Genomic DNA, 14,476 nt, shown 5'->3' on the forward strand with positions numbered 1-14,476 from the left:
ATAGGAAAGGCTCAGCCAGCCTTGCTGGAATGTGCTATTCTAATTTTGCATATGAACACATATCTCTGCAATGGGTGCTTCACACACTGAGCTAACTTCTGAACCATTGTGGCACTCAATTTATCAATATGCATTTCACCGTTGCCTATTGCACATGAATCAACATAATTCCCACAGGAAGGGAAGAATGCTACAGAGTTGTGACGTAAGGAACACACACACTATGTATACCACAGTGAACACAGGAAGCAATACATGATGAATTGAGCAAGGCTGACGTGTGCTACGTAAGACTGGTGAACATTGGAATCTTACTTCTTCAGATCGGGCAGACCTGTGCCCCCCCCCTCCAAGGTGGGGGCCCTGGGCAAGTGCCCCTTTTGCCCTCCCATAAAACGTCTCTGCTCCTGATCTCTAAATCGTTGTTGAAAACATGCGCCAAAGTTTAATGCCTTTTTTAATGCCTTTATTGGTGATTTATTTATTTTTCCATTTGTTTCCAGTTGGAGCTGCTCCACAGAACAATATCTCTGAGTCTGCTTGTCCCAATCGTTCCTTCTGCAAAACCAACGTGGTTTAATGCCATAATGACGTTTTCTAGCTGGTGTTAAATGAACGGATTCCTATTGAATATTTGAATCCGCCTTTTGTTTTTTGCACCTGGTAAAAGCAGGCATAACGCAAGGGAATCTGTTGTAAATGTTGTCTGCCATGAGTAAATACGGTGATTGTGTCTGGTGTTCTAAACGATGCCCTGAAAACGTGGAAAATTGCACCGAGTCGAAGCAAGTGCAAACGTTGACCATGGAATTACCACCAAAATGCCACCCAAAACCTTCAATTCGGAAACTCATACCAGGCGCAGCTTGTAAGTAATGCTATGCTGCCCTCCAGTGGAACATTAAATGTAGCACACTTTGCGGTGAATGGGCATTTCTGCTTAATCAGTTAAGCACATCACTTGGAAAAAGGTGATCATAGATGAACTAAGGGACGGGTAAAGTGATATTTATAATATTTACGTTAAGAAAAACTGTTATTCAAACACTCACTGCACTAGATTCATAAAAACCACCCCTTTCGTCAAAATTGTACTGTTCCTTGTAAGTATTTATGTTTACATTTTTGTTGAACCTCGGAGGAGTTCAGTCATTACCGTAGTTGGTCAGCTGCGGCCAGGTTATCTAACACCTGCACCTGTGCTAAAAACTGAGCGGCTGCTTAGATAATATGAAAAGGAGCAAAGAGGTTTCCTCAAAATCTGTATGATCTAAAAACGTTTGCACTAGGGCAAGCATGAATCAGACTGTTTTTTTTGTCCGATGTTTGATGCATAATATAAACAGAAACATGCTTACTACATATCGGTTCATGTTACCTATATAAAACGGTCTGCGCCATTTCTGCTCTGGTGAAAACCTTTTTAGATAGTAAGGTTTGGGGCTATACCTGTTTGCTGCATTCTGTATTATCTGAGCGGCAACATTGGTGCTGAATTAATTTGCTCTATTTTTTTGCACAAAGGCAACGTTTTTAGAGTGATGTATGAGCATTTTAAGTAAATGGACATAAGACATGGGGGCCTAATTTTCAATAAATGAGCAAATCGCATGGAAGGGACCACATACTTTTACACTTTTATGCAAATCGGTCTCCTCAAGGCAACATAGTGCAAAAATAAGGTGAACAAACCAGCCAAAATCGCTTTTACCCTCTTTTTGCACTTCACTTTGCAAACAGTATTAATGCTGCCTGCCATTTAGGCATCCATGGAATATGTCTGCTTTTAGCAGGTGATAAAAACAGGCATGTCCCTTTGGAAAGCCATATCTTTACATATGGCTTTCTCTCACTCTCTTCTATTCTTTACAACCGACAGACTATGGTCTGGACACACTCTGGGGAGATCACAATACGCCGAGACTAAGCAAGTCTAGGCGCTACAAGATCAATTCGAAGGTGATGGCCGAAGTATAAATGTATCTTAACATAACCTACCTAACACCAGCATGAACATTTTTGTAGGTTTTTCCTGCAGTAGATGGAATCGCAGGTGTTCCCCTTTATGAGAAACCATCTTGATTGAGGACATCAACGGTGTAAGAAGAGGGGCATTAACTCTTGTCATAGAGGTGCACTTTGAACAGCTGCTGTATGCAATCAATTTTTGTCCTCAAAAATGAGGGAGATATGGAAACAATAGAACAAAATTGCATGCTGATTTCTTGAAACACTGTACCCAGTTCTTCGGGAAATTCATTTTGGTTGCCACCAACCTGGAGGTTTTCGCATAGTTAGGGGGATTTCCAGAAATATGCCATAATTACTGCACGGAGTATTTCCCTTTGACCATTTGCCTTCTTGAAAAGTGGCCCTAACTTTTCACTTTCAAACAAAGAGGTGCCTGGGACCCCAAAATGGAGTGGCTTCAACTTCCAGAACAAGTCAAACCAATACAAACCGCTCCCCTACTCACAGAAGTACATGTAGTAGACATTATAGGCATGACTACTCTTTCAGTCATGTTTGTAGTTTCTTAAAGCCGGGCCATAGGGAACCTCCCCATACCAACCATTGTAAAATGATTTTACCATGGTGATATCATTTGATAAAATGGGATTTCAGCCAAGATTTCCTGGTGGTCCAGTTTGCAATTTGACAGCAGGCTATATCTCCTCCCGTCCCATCCCACCGGGGGCCATGGCATGCAGGCCAGACACAGATCTCAGCAACAGTCGCTCAATCTGCTGACTTTTCCTGATTTGTACCTCTGTCTCATTTGCAATATTTTCCTTACCCTCCAGTGTCCTTACCTTGCACCCTCCAGTGTCCTTACCTTGCACCACATCTTCAATGTCCTTTCATCCCCCCGTTACGTTTAACTTTCAGACCTCTGTTCCCCTTTTGCTCCATCCCTTAACCTTCAACTCAATCCCCTTCCCTTACCTTGCAAGCACCACCTTCCTTTGGCCATGTTCCTGAGCCACCAATTCCTTGCCACTCACTCCCTTCCATTGCCCTGGCTCACCTGCATACACTAGACCACCTTGATTTGCAAATCATCCTCTATCAGACACAACAAGAGGCTGGCTGTTGCCGGGGTCTTGCTGGTAATTGTAGCTATGGGGTCTGCACTTGGGCAACACAGAGCAAAAGCTGCTGAGACTTGGCTGATACTGGGTTCCAAGCTTGCCCTTTCATGGAAAGGCTCTGCAGATTTCAGTTCATGGAAGCAGGGGGGACTATGAGGGGAGTCTGCCTGGGTTCTGGTGATGGAGAGGGAGTAAGAGGTACATATTATATGGATTTGTGTTTTCAAAGAAGGTTGAGCGCGTGTGTGTTTATGTTTTGATTTATGTGACTTTGTGACTGTGTAAAGTATACATGGAAGCATTCATCTGGGTTCAAGTGATTATGTATCTATGTACATGAGCATGTTGCTTGTATATATAACTGCATAATTGTTCATTGATAACACGCTTAATGCTGTAGAAGTTTCTAAGTCGGACACGGGATAAGAAAAGCACGTCGCCACTGAGCTATGCTACACGTGCCAATATTAGTATGTCTGTCTTTTGTTGGTCAAAGGAGTCTGCTAGACATGACAACTAAAAATGATCACAGACTTAGGATGTCATTCAGAGTTGGGTGGTAACAGTAAAACCAACAGTATTTGGCAAGTATTGTTGATTTTGCCATCCGCGGAATTCAGGTTCTTTCTCCCTATAAAGGTGGATGTGAAAAATCCAAATTGGCCTGCAATTTTTCTAAACCTTTATTTACTGTACCAAAGGGATGCCAGGTGCTTCCTCTTCCCTTCAATGAAGTGATTTATTTGTTCCTCCTTTTTTTTAAAGAAAGTGTCATCTCTAATGCCCCCCACCCCCTTATCACCTTACCCATGCAATGCATGAAAGGTTCAGAATTTACCATTTGTGCATGTACATAAAATGTTCAGTTGTGGTGCAAACTACTGCTGTACATAATCCATTTTCACCTTCACATTGAAGGTGCTGATGGCGGAAAATACATCTTTACAAAAATAAATTTGAATGTTACCAGTTGCAGAAGTGGTATTTCAAAAATACCGCTGGAGAATTCCTGAAATAACACTTCTGCCAGTAATAAACTCTGAATTGGGCAGATTTTCAGAAATAGCACGCACTGTGGTGGCAACTTTCTAAAGCAGTATTTCATACAATTCTGCCCAACTTGGAACGCCCCCTCTGAGTTTGTAGTCTAGTAATAATTAATACCTGAATGCTACATCTTTTTGTATGACTTTTTTAAAGGTGCCCAAAGGTGAGTACCACAAAAGGTCCAACAGCCATTTCTATAACCACCATATATTAACATCCATGGTGCTTTTCTGGGTGCTATTAAACCCTTTTGGTAAGGAACTCACCAGTGATCAAATTCCCCAGAACACGGGCAGCATTCGTACAGAATAAAATCAAGGACAACCCCTAATAAGATATGGCCACTTTTCACGACTCTTACTTGGCAAGAAAGTAAAAGGTGAATGGTGTACGGGCCACAGTGGGGCCAACATTACCATCCACGGTCACAAAATCTGTCTTTTAAATGCTTAGGCTGCCACCTGGTGGTGTAACCATGCACATGCACCCTACGCTTTTGTCCCTCCTGAGGACTTGCTGGGTAGGCCCACGCGTGGAGCCACCTAGGCACCCCTGCAACATTGCAGAAATCAACACTAGTGCCTCACCCCATCTACACCAAAACCAGACAGGCGCGCAGTGCTTGGTTCTTCAGGCTGGACTCTAAAGGAATTTCTCCTTTCCAGTGACTTTTTTTTTTAACCTATTTACACTGACACACCCATACACATTCACACACATAGTCACATTCAATTTTGTGAATCAACTCCCTGGCAGAATGCAGGCAGGGGCAAGTCTTTAATAGAGCAAAAACACCACCTGATTCACATTGAGGGGCACTTGCTGTTATCGTCTCAAGAGTTACAGTAACCAAGTTTCGAAAATTCTTGTAAAGGCTGCTCCCTGATACCCCAGGGCACGCTTGCGCATTATAAATAATAAAAACAAACAAAAACAAACAAAATAACAGCGCTTTGCTCTGTACCTGGTCTCCACTGTCACAGTCACGGTGCAGACAGAAGCGCAAAGCTACCAGCGGTCTTCAGAGCTTTGCGTGAGGTTTTTCTATTTTCCTTTTACATTTCACCTCCTGAATGGATGAAGAAATGTAAAAAAGTAATTTGGCCTTTTTAGGCCGTTCACTGGCAATATGTTCACTCACACCGGTCTCACACCGGTCTCCCGTTGTTTCAACGTAGTAGATTACTTTGTGGTAAAATACTTAGTGAAAACACTTTGAATTACTTACATTTTGTTTCGTGTATTTAAGGGTTGAAGGGTAAAAAATGGGGGATAGTGGGGGCTTGGGGTGCTAATGAAGGGGAAGGGCCGCATGGGGGAAGACACCCCCAAAAAGATTTGTTGTAATAACGTAGAAACCGCACACCAGGACTCCATCCGGGAGGATTCAGTTGCCCAATGAATATGTGAGTGTTAGGAACAAGCTTTTATACGCAGGGGGAGGCTGTTTGTGGGTCGCCTATCGCTACAGTTTGCGCCTAGAAACACTTGTGTGCAGGCGCGTTATAAAGGACATATATCATGTCATCTCCCCTTCATCTCACATGTTCCCTTTGCAATCGGGGCTCGTGATGACACATTTGCAGGCACGGAGGTGCAAGGTCAAAGTGCCCTCCCACGCCGCTGCTCCAAAATGTTCTGCTCCAATATCTTTAGCACTTAGGATGAAAAATATATGTAACACAAGCAAAGAGGGGTTTATATGTTCGCTATGGAGTTCAGGGAATTCATGTGTAAAGTGCATGCCTAAAATGGTATGCATGGTATTTATTCTACTCCGCCTTTTCAATCATTTGCATGTCGGAGAGGGGCATGGAACGGAATTACCATTTCTGTCACCACCGAACTCTCCACCACAGGAAGGAGCAAGCCTTTACGCCAGCATGACATTTTCAGGCTGATGTAAATGCTGTGGATTTCTTTGGAATCCGCATGCTTTTTATCCATGCAAAAGGCCACGGATTCCGTAAGAATCCATTGTGAATATTGCCTGCTACTCAATTTGCACTGTGAAGTGCAAGCAGATGTCCATTGTAGGTCCCCCATGCAATTTTACGCATTAGAGGAAAATGGCCTATTAGGTTGGACGTGTCAGCTCACAGAACCACTGCGGCCACCAGCGGAGTATGCTTGGAAGGTATTTAGTATTGTTAAACATCTGTGTTTGATTGAGACGGATGACGTTTCCGTTGCCGTTTTACGGGAAGATACTTGCTTGGAGGCAATCTCTATATATGCACGTGTCCGGAATTGATAGACCTTGACGATTAAGGTGGTCAAGGATTGGCCATGACGTACATACAGACTCTACAGAATTTAGCTTCCCCCTCCTTTTTTGAGTGTCTGGCACCGCTGGTTCCATCGGTGATTGTGTACCATTCTGGGTGGTAAACACCAGTGGTACTCATCGAGATACTTACAGAAGATCCATTGTGAGCCCTGTTGGTGTAGTCTACCTGCTCTCTTTTTCCATCTACATTCCATTTGACCACGCTGGAGCTTAGTAACCCTTGAAGAATTTCTGTTAACCAAGATTTGCACAGAAAGAAACATGTCGGGTCGGGGAATGTACTGTTATTTGTAAACAGTTTTATGTGACACTAGCTTGAGTCAGAATAGACCGTATAAACAACGCTGGCTCAGCTGTGATAAATTCACGGTTCATATTAATAATGGACTAGAAATTGTAACGTTGTATTTTAGTATGATTGTTTTTATATTGATGAAATATCTGTCATAATTGAGTGATTTGATGAATGGTTTGAGTATGAATGCAGTATGGTTGATGCGTGGTCTTTTGTGGTTTTAGATGGGAATAATATATCTGATCAGTCCAATTATGAATTTGATGGATTGATTAACGAATTTATTGATACTGATTTTGGTGATTGTTTTTATAATTATGAGATTAGTTTTCTATAATGATTGTTTTCTATACATGTTAATAAAAATATTGAATTGTGATTCAGTGTCTACTGGGTTGAATTCAATTTGTTTCATCTCAGTATACGTTTACTCACAGAGGCTTCTTGAGTTGTGAAGCCATTGTGATTATGTAGATCGGTAGACTGTACTAGGACTCACCGCATAAAACACAACAGTACACTGACCTTCAATGTAACGTATATTGTGTTATATCCAGGTCAGGTCACAGTATTTAGATATCCCTGGTATCCCTTGTTACTCCTGTGTTTTGGTGCTATTAGGAAACCTTTCATATCTATCTCCCACGTCATTCACATATGGCAGGAATACAGTTTCAAATGTGACCAGGGTCTAGAATAACTTTCAGTGGGCAATCTAACAGTGAAATGTGATAACAAAAGATTTGGTTGGAAACAATGGCTAAATATATGTTTGTATAAAATAAAACAGGTTTGGTTGGCAATGCAAGGATTTGGAGTTTCAAAATGTACATGTTAAAATTTAAGAATGAGGTGATATTAACCAACGTGGCAAGCCAACCCTTCTGATAACAGCCCGCCGCACAAGTCAAGGGCCTGAGCGAAGAAAGAGTCCCTTAACTCTGGTGGCAGTGCCATTACTGTGGCAAGGCTGGCCTGTCGTTGCAGTTAATACGGGCACTAGCACTCACGAAACTGCAGCGTGGGTGTTAAAAGTTAAAAGAAATTAAAAAAATAAAAATAAAACGTACTTATGATCCTGTGGCGACCCTGCGGTGCGAAGCAGTCCGTTTGCATGGTTGCTCGCGGTGATGCACTCAAAGCGCACACGGACTCCCTTTCACAGAATGAAGTCGCAGAATCAAAAGGTATGTTTTCTTTCATAAAATGTCTTCCAGCCTTTTGCACCGGGCTGCACTTTCCTAGGTGCTAGGGAACACAGTATAACAGCACTCTGCTCCACTTCATCAGGTTGGATTGCAGGAGCAGGAGACTCCTTTTGGAGAAGGCTGGAGACTGGAGAATGCTGGAGAAAGAAGAGTCTGTTGAGACGGTGTAGCTAGGAGAGATGGCATCAGGGCAGAGCTGGAGGAGCTGATGAGAGCTGAGAGGGTGATGGAGGAGGCGGTAACATCCAAAAGGTAGAAGGAACAGTAGGCGGTGGTGAAAGCTAATGTGGTAACAAAGGAGTTTATATCACTAGAGTATGAGAGAGGACTACCGTATATGGTGAAAGTTACAGAGGTCTGAGAGGATTTAAGTATGCACCATAATCATATGTTCAAATTGTAAATAGGTAGCTATGTTTATGTGGTCCTGTCACCAGAAAGGCTCTCTCTGCAATGAGATCCAACTTTCCATGAAGAATGGGTCCTGGCAGATTAGTCAGGACATTTGAAGGATCGCTCATGAGAAGCTCATGTGTTAGTGAAGAATGTTCATGTACGAATTATTTGACAAAAGTAGTCAATGCAGTTTCATAGTTTTGAGCCAATCTCAGTGTGTACTGCAAAGTGGTGAAAAGAATAAATTCACATTGGCAACATCAAAATATCAAAAAACAGTCAGGGAATGGCAATGTTCTAAGTCCAATGCACAAAAGTCCATCTTCAGGGAAACATTCTGTAATAATTAGAGTACAAGCAGGATTTGATCAGTAGGAATGCTCATAACCACTGGATGTTCCAGTTTAGATGAAAATGTATATCATGGTAGAAATACTTCTACTTGCCTGTTTTCATTATATCCTGTTCATGATTGCATGAACCATGTAAACTAAAAGCAAAACACACTACATATATTTAATAGTTCCCCTAGTGATACTACGCCAAGGTTATGAATGTATTTAAAGCTATGAGTTAACCAACATACCTGAACAATATGATTGGCTGAGATGTTTTGTTAAAGGTATTTGGGATCTGGAGCTCATTACATATAGAAGTTCTGCCACCAAAAGGCTAGATATCAGAGTCTATGCTGACTATGATTACTATAGGTTATAGCTGCAGCCTAAAGTATGCCTTACTTCCTAGATGGAGTTGCATCCTGGTCGCTGAAAAGTTGGGAGCAGAGGGCTCTGTCTGTTCAAAGTTGTTACAAACGCTGTTTTTGTCTGGCAAATAAGGGGCTCGCCAACTAAAAGCTTCCAAGGAAGTCGTGATGGCACTTCTGGATTTTATTTCCCTGTACTCTTATTTCAGGTACAATAAACAATATTTTGTACAGATATCAGGCACCCCGATGGGACCCACCATGGCCCCATCATATGCAAATACATTTATGCATACATTTGAAAGGAAATATTTATTAGACCATCCAATTTGGCACAAATACATTAGGTATTGGGGTGATACAGTGATGATGCGTTCGGTATATGCCAAGGAACTAAAGAGTATCTGCGGCTATTCATTGAATACATAAATCAGATTGACATGTGCATACAGTTTACAGAAGAGATAGACACTGTGAGCCTCATTACGAGGTTGGAGTTAAGGGAAAAACGATGCCAGTAAACGATTACCGGTATCGCATGCCGCTCCGGGCAATTCCCACCTACAAACCCGGTATTAGAGGCACCGCTAATAACGGTGCCTCTAATAGCGGCAAGGGAGCAGGCACGTGGGCTTTCAGGCCGGCAATACCGGTATGCCGCTAATGGGAGGACATCACAAGTCAGGCGGTCATGCAAATACCGGCATCATGAAGGCGCTAATAGGGGATACCGGCATCGCGAAGCACCCGTAAACTGCTATGTGCAGTGTTCCCAACTGCCACAGGTGCACACAATCAGCACAGGTGGAGGCAATGGAGTCTGGGCCAGCACAAAAGGAGCACACCACACACCACACCACACCCCTTCCCACACCAAAATGATTCCACTAGTAGTAGCAATACGGGCTAGAGGACATGCTTGCATTGCTACAACAGCAACAACAACAACAACAACAACAACAGCAGGCACCACAGAGGAGACACATAAGGAGAAGGAGGGTGAGACAGGCTCAGCAGCCAGTCGTACCACGCAGGCAGCCCCCAATCCCTCGCATCGGAGCCAGTCCATTCAACTTAACCCCTGATCAGATCCACACCCTGTACCGTCTGGACCGGGACACCATCATCACCATCGTGGAAATGATACACAACAACATCGTTAGCCTCATTGACATCCGTACCGCCATCCCCCCTATACTGAAGGTGGTGTCTGTGCTCCAGTTCCTGTCCACAGGCACCTACCAGCACACAGTGGGGCAGATGCATGGCATATCACAATCATTATTTTCACGCACGCTGAACCAAGTGCTCAATGCCCTCCTGAAGCACACAAGCGACCACATATCCCTACCACGGACTGCCCAGGAGATCTCCAACACTAAAATTGGCTTCCATGCACTGGCAGGCATGCCAAATTGCATTGGTGCCCTCAACGGCACCTATGTGGAATTGGTGGTCCCACATGCCATGGAGGTAGTGTACCACAACCGTAAACTATACCTCTCCATCAACATGAAAATGGTCTGTGACTCAACCAAGATCATCACACATTGTTGTGCCCGATATTCCGGATCAACCCATGATTCAATGGTCCAGCGGAACTCTATGATACCATGCTACATGGAGCGACATGCCGGACGACGTGCCTGGCTGCTTGGTGAGTTGCATGGCAAGCGCATGGCAATGTGATGGGCGGAGAGATGCATACTTCAACCTGGGTGAGAATGGGGGGGAGAGATGCATACTTCAACCTGGGTGAGAATGGGTGGGGGGGAGAGATGCATACTTCAACCTGGGTGAGAATGGGGGGGTGCATACTTCAACCTGGGTGAGAATGGGGGGGGGAGATGCATACTTCAACCTGGGTGAGTATGGGGGGAGAGATGCATACTTCAACCTGGGTGAGAATGGGGGGAGAGATGCATACTTCAAACTGGGTGAGAATGGGGGGGGGGCGAGAGATGCATACTTCAACCTGGGTGGAATTAGTTGTGCAACTGGACAATGCCCATACTGCAATACAATGTGCCCCAAAGCATCCCAGACTGAACTTGACACGTGAAACCAATATGCAAGACGTAAGCTGCACAACAATGACAACATGCCAGTACTGCAACCATACCTTATCCATCAACACGTACACTGCACATCATCAGACCATACCCTCTGCAACACAATGCAGCAACATGCTGTCAGTATGCCCAATGCAAATGACTGCTGAACAGCATCACACCGGACATGCATCCATGAGTGCGTACAAATGAATCACACAAAGGCAATACATAGATTGTCACTGGCACACCACCACAGAAGTGCAGCATGCCAGCATGAGAACATCAAGCGTGGAATGGCAGATCATTATGAGTCTGGTGGCAACGGTGCCAGGATCAATGCATACGATTAACTACACATCACATAGATCATGGCAACTACTGCCGTAAGCAACCACAGTGCATGAAAACTAGCAAGGAATAGGACACCCTGCATCAACTTGACGATGCAACCTACACCTGTGGACCATGTGACTTCACACATTGGGGCTAATTTGAACATCTCCATTCATGCAGGGATATCTGGATGTGAGCAACAAATAACTGCTGGCATGTGAGTGATATGTACAGGTTCCATTTCATGAAATCACTTGTACATACCCAATGTTGTACTCATGCAGGTGATGCTGGCTATCCCTTGAAGAGGTACCTCCTTACCTCTGTCTGGAACCCGCAGAACAGGCACGAAGAGGACTACAATCGTGCACATACCCATACCAGTATGGTGATCGAGCAGACCTTTGGCCTGTTGAAGGCACGGTTTCGCTGCCTCAGCAGGTCGGGTGGGGCACTTCTGTACGGGCATGAGAAGGTGGCCAAGATCATCATGGCATGTGTCATACTGTACAACATGTGCATCTGATGGAATGTGGCTTTGCCCCCTGACATTGAACTGCAACCGCTAGGTAAGGCTGAGGAGGAGGAAGAAGATGGGGTTGCACGTCAGGCAGGTGGCGATGCACAGGAGGGAGGTGCTGTGCACCAGAATGTGATGAACCAATATTTTTAAAACACATGGATGCGGAGGGTGCCATGGAGGTGAGACTCAGTGCACTGGGTGTGGGGGGGACATGGACACTGTGCACTGTTCACCAATAAAGCACACATACACAATAACGAATGTCCAGTCATGTGATTTTTCTTGACACAACGGGTGTCTTAACCATAAAGTATATAGAAAATGCACAAACCCTCCACCCCACACACCCCTCCCCTGCCCCCTCCTCCCACAACTCCCCCACACACCCTCTCCCCCCTCCCCCACAACTCCCCCACACACCCTCTCCCTCCTCCATCTCCCCCCACAACTCCCCCACACACCTTCTCCCCCTTCCACCACCCCCCACAACTCCTTCCCCCTCTCCCCACAACACCCCCACACACCCTCTCCTCCTCCCCTCCCCCACAACTCCTCCATACATGGTGTGCACTTCAAAGCAGCATTAGTCCGCAAGAGTTCCCATTATCAGGCTGCCCCTACTTCCCATGTCCTCTACCAGCATCGGGTGGCAGCATGTCTGACCGCCGCAAGGTCCGCACGGACCTGCGCAGGGGGCTGGTCTGCGTGGAGCTGGCAGAGGAGGAGGTGCCTGGTTGCTCCAGTCCCTGTGCGGGACCCTGGGTCTCCATGGCATCCGCGATGCGGCTGAGGACCTGTCTCACAGCAGCCAACTCATCACAGATGCGTGTGGTACTCGCTTCTATTGCGACTTTAATGGCTGTAGCGTATTCACGGCACTCCTCCCTCGCCAGGACACCTTCGCTCACATGCTGGCTGACCAGCGCTGTGAGGTCCTCCTGGCACTGTTGGATGAAGGCGATTCCCTGGTCCCTGTCCCTGACACCGGTGGATGTTGATGCAGCGTGCAGCATGGGTCCCGCATCATGTGTGCTCTCCTTGGGGCTCCATCTCCATGGCCATGACTCACCTCCAGACAGCTCATGGCTGCTGGCATTGGGTGTGGGGTGAGGTGGTTTGACAGCTGTGGGCTGGGTGTGCCATGTGTTCCGGGTGTTTGGCAGTGTCCCTCCTCATCCGTCCGGGGTGCCGTGGCAGCTCCTTTTCTACCAACAGAACTGTTGGCAGCGGACAGTGAGCCATCAGCCACTGGCTCCTGTGCGGTGCTAGCAGCTGGTGTGGGTGCTATCGCGGTGTCAGTGCCCCTTTCCCGCCTCGGTGCCGTTGCATCCTGAGCTGCTTTGGGCTTGTGTGGCAGTCCAGGTTAGCCTGTGCCCCTTGATGTGGAATGCCTGTTGCCTCCTTCAGTGCCCCTGGCCTTCTTCATGGGTGTTGTGGCCTGCACCGTGGATTCCGGAGCCTCGCTGTCAGATTGTGAGCCTGTGGGGGACCAAGAGAGGGACAGCATCAGTGATGGTTCTACGTGCATCATGCATATATTGGTATTATTGCAGTTCTCTACATTTGAGGGTATTTGGACTTGGAGTTGTGACATGTAGGTTGCTTGCCATATGGGTGGGTCATGCAGGCATACGTTTGGGTGACACATGTATGAGGTGCTGCATGCATTTGGATGTGATGGTGCTGTGGACAGCCTATAGGCAGGGTTGTGTACATGTGTGTGTGATGGCCCATGCATTGGCTCATTTCACTGTCACATTTGGGGGATATCATCATGCTTTGCATTACAGTGGTTTGTGTGGATACTCACCTTCATCTGCCGATGACGGCACTCCACGCTCCATTTCCCCCACTCCCTCAATCGTCTCCATGCCAATTGTGCTGGCACATGTCTCCTCCCAGTGAGTCATCTTGATCGGTGAGCCTGCTCGGCCACCTGTTCCCATGCCCTGGCTCCAATTGGCTGCAAGAATGTTCTTGACGCGCAGGCGCAGGTCATCCCAGTGCTTGCGCACATCCTTTACGGTGCGGGGGCTGGTACCGACCACACTGACTTTGCGTGCCACATCCTCCTATATCTCCTTCTTTCTCATCTGGGCAGGTCTCCGCAGATCTGCTGCAAAACGACCTCCCCATTTTCGGCAAGGGTGTCCGCGAGCATGTTTAGCTCCTCCTCCGAGAAACGGACCTTGCGCTGGTGCGCAGCACCTTTCTTCAGGGCCTTGGGCATGGTGATGGAGTGGTAGGTGAAGTTGAGGCTGCTGTTGTGCTGATGCAGGTCCTTTGTATGGAGGATTGCAATGGATTGTGTTTTTCAAGATGGCTGCCGTGTTCTTTCCTGTTCCTGTGCGATGACGCTACTTCCGGTTCCACTTATTTACAGGCACCGCTAATAGCGGTCACCGCTAATGCCGTATCCATTGATGCTGGTAGTGCTGTCAGCGCTTTCCATGATGCCGCTAAAGTCCATTTTTTGGACTTTAGCGGCATGCCGGTAATTTCGTTACCGGCGTGGCGCAAAGCTTGTGCCCG

The sequence above is a fragment of the Ambystoma mexicanum genome, chromosome 8, assembly GCF_040938575.1.
Source record: "Ambystoma mexicanum isolate Mex_15411 chromosome 8, UKY_AmexF1_1, whole genome shotgun sequence".
Lineage (NCBI taxonomy): Eukaryota > Metazoa > Chordata > Amphibia > Caudata > Ambystomatidae > Ambystoma > Ambystoma mexicanum.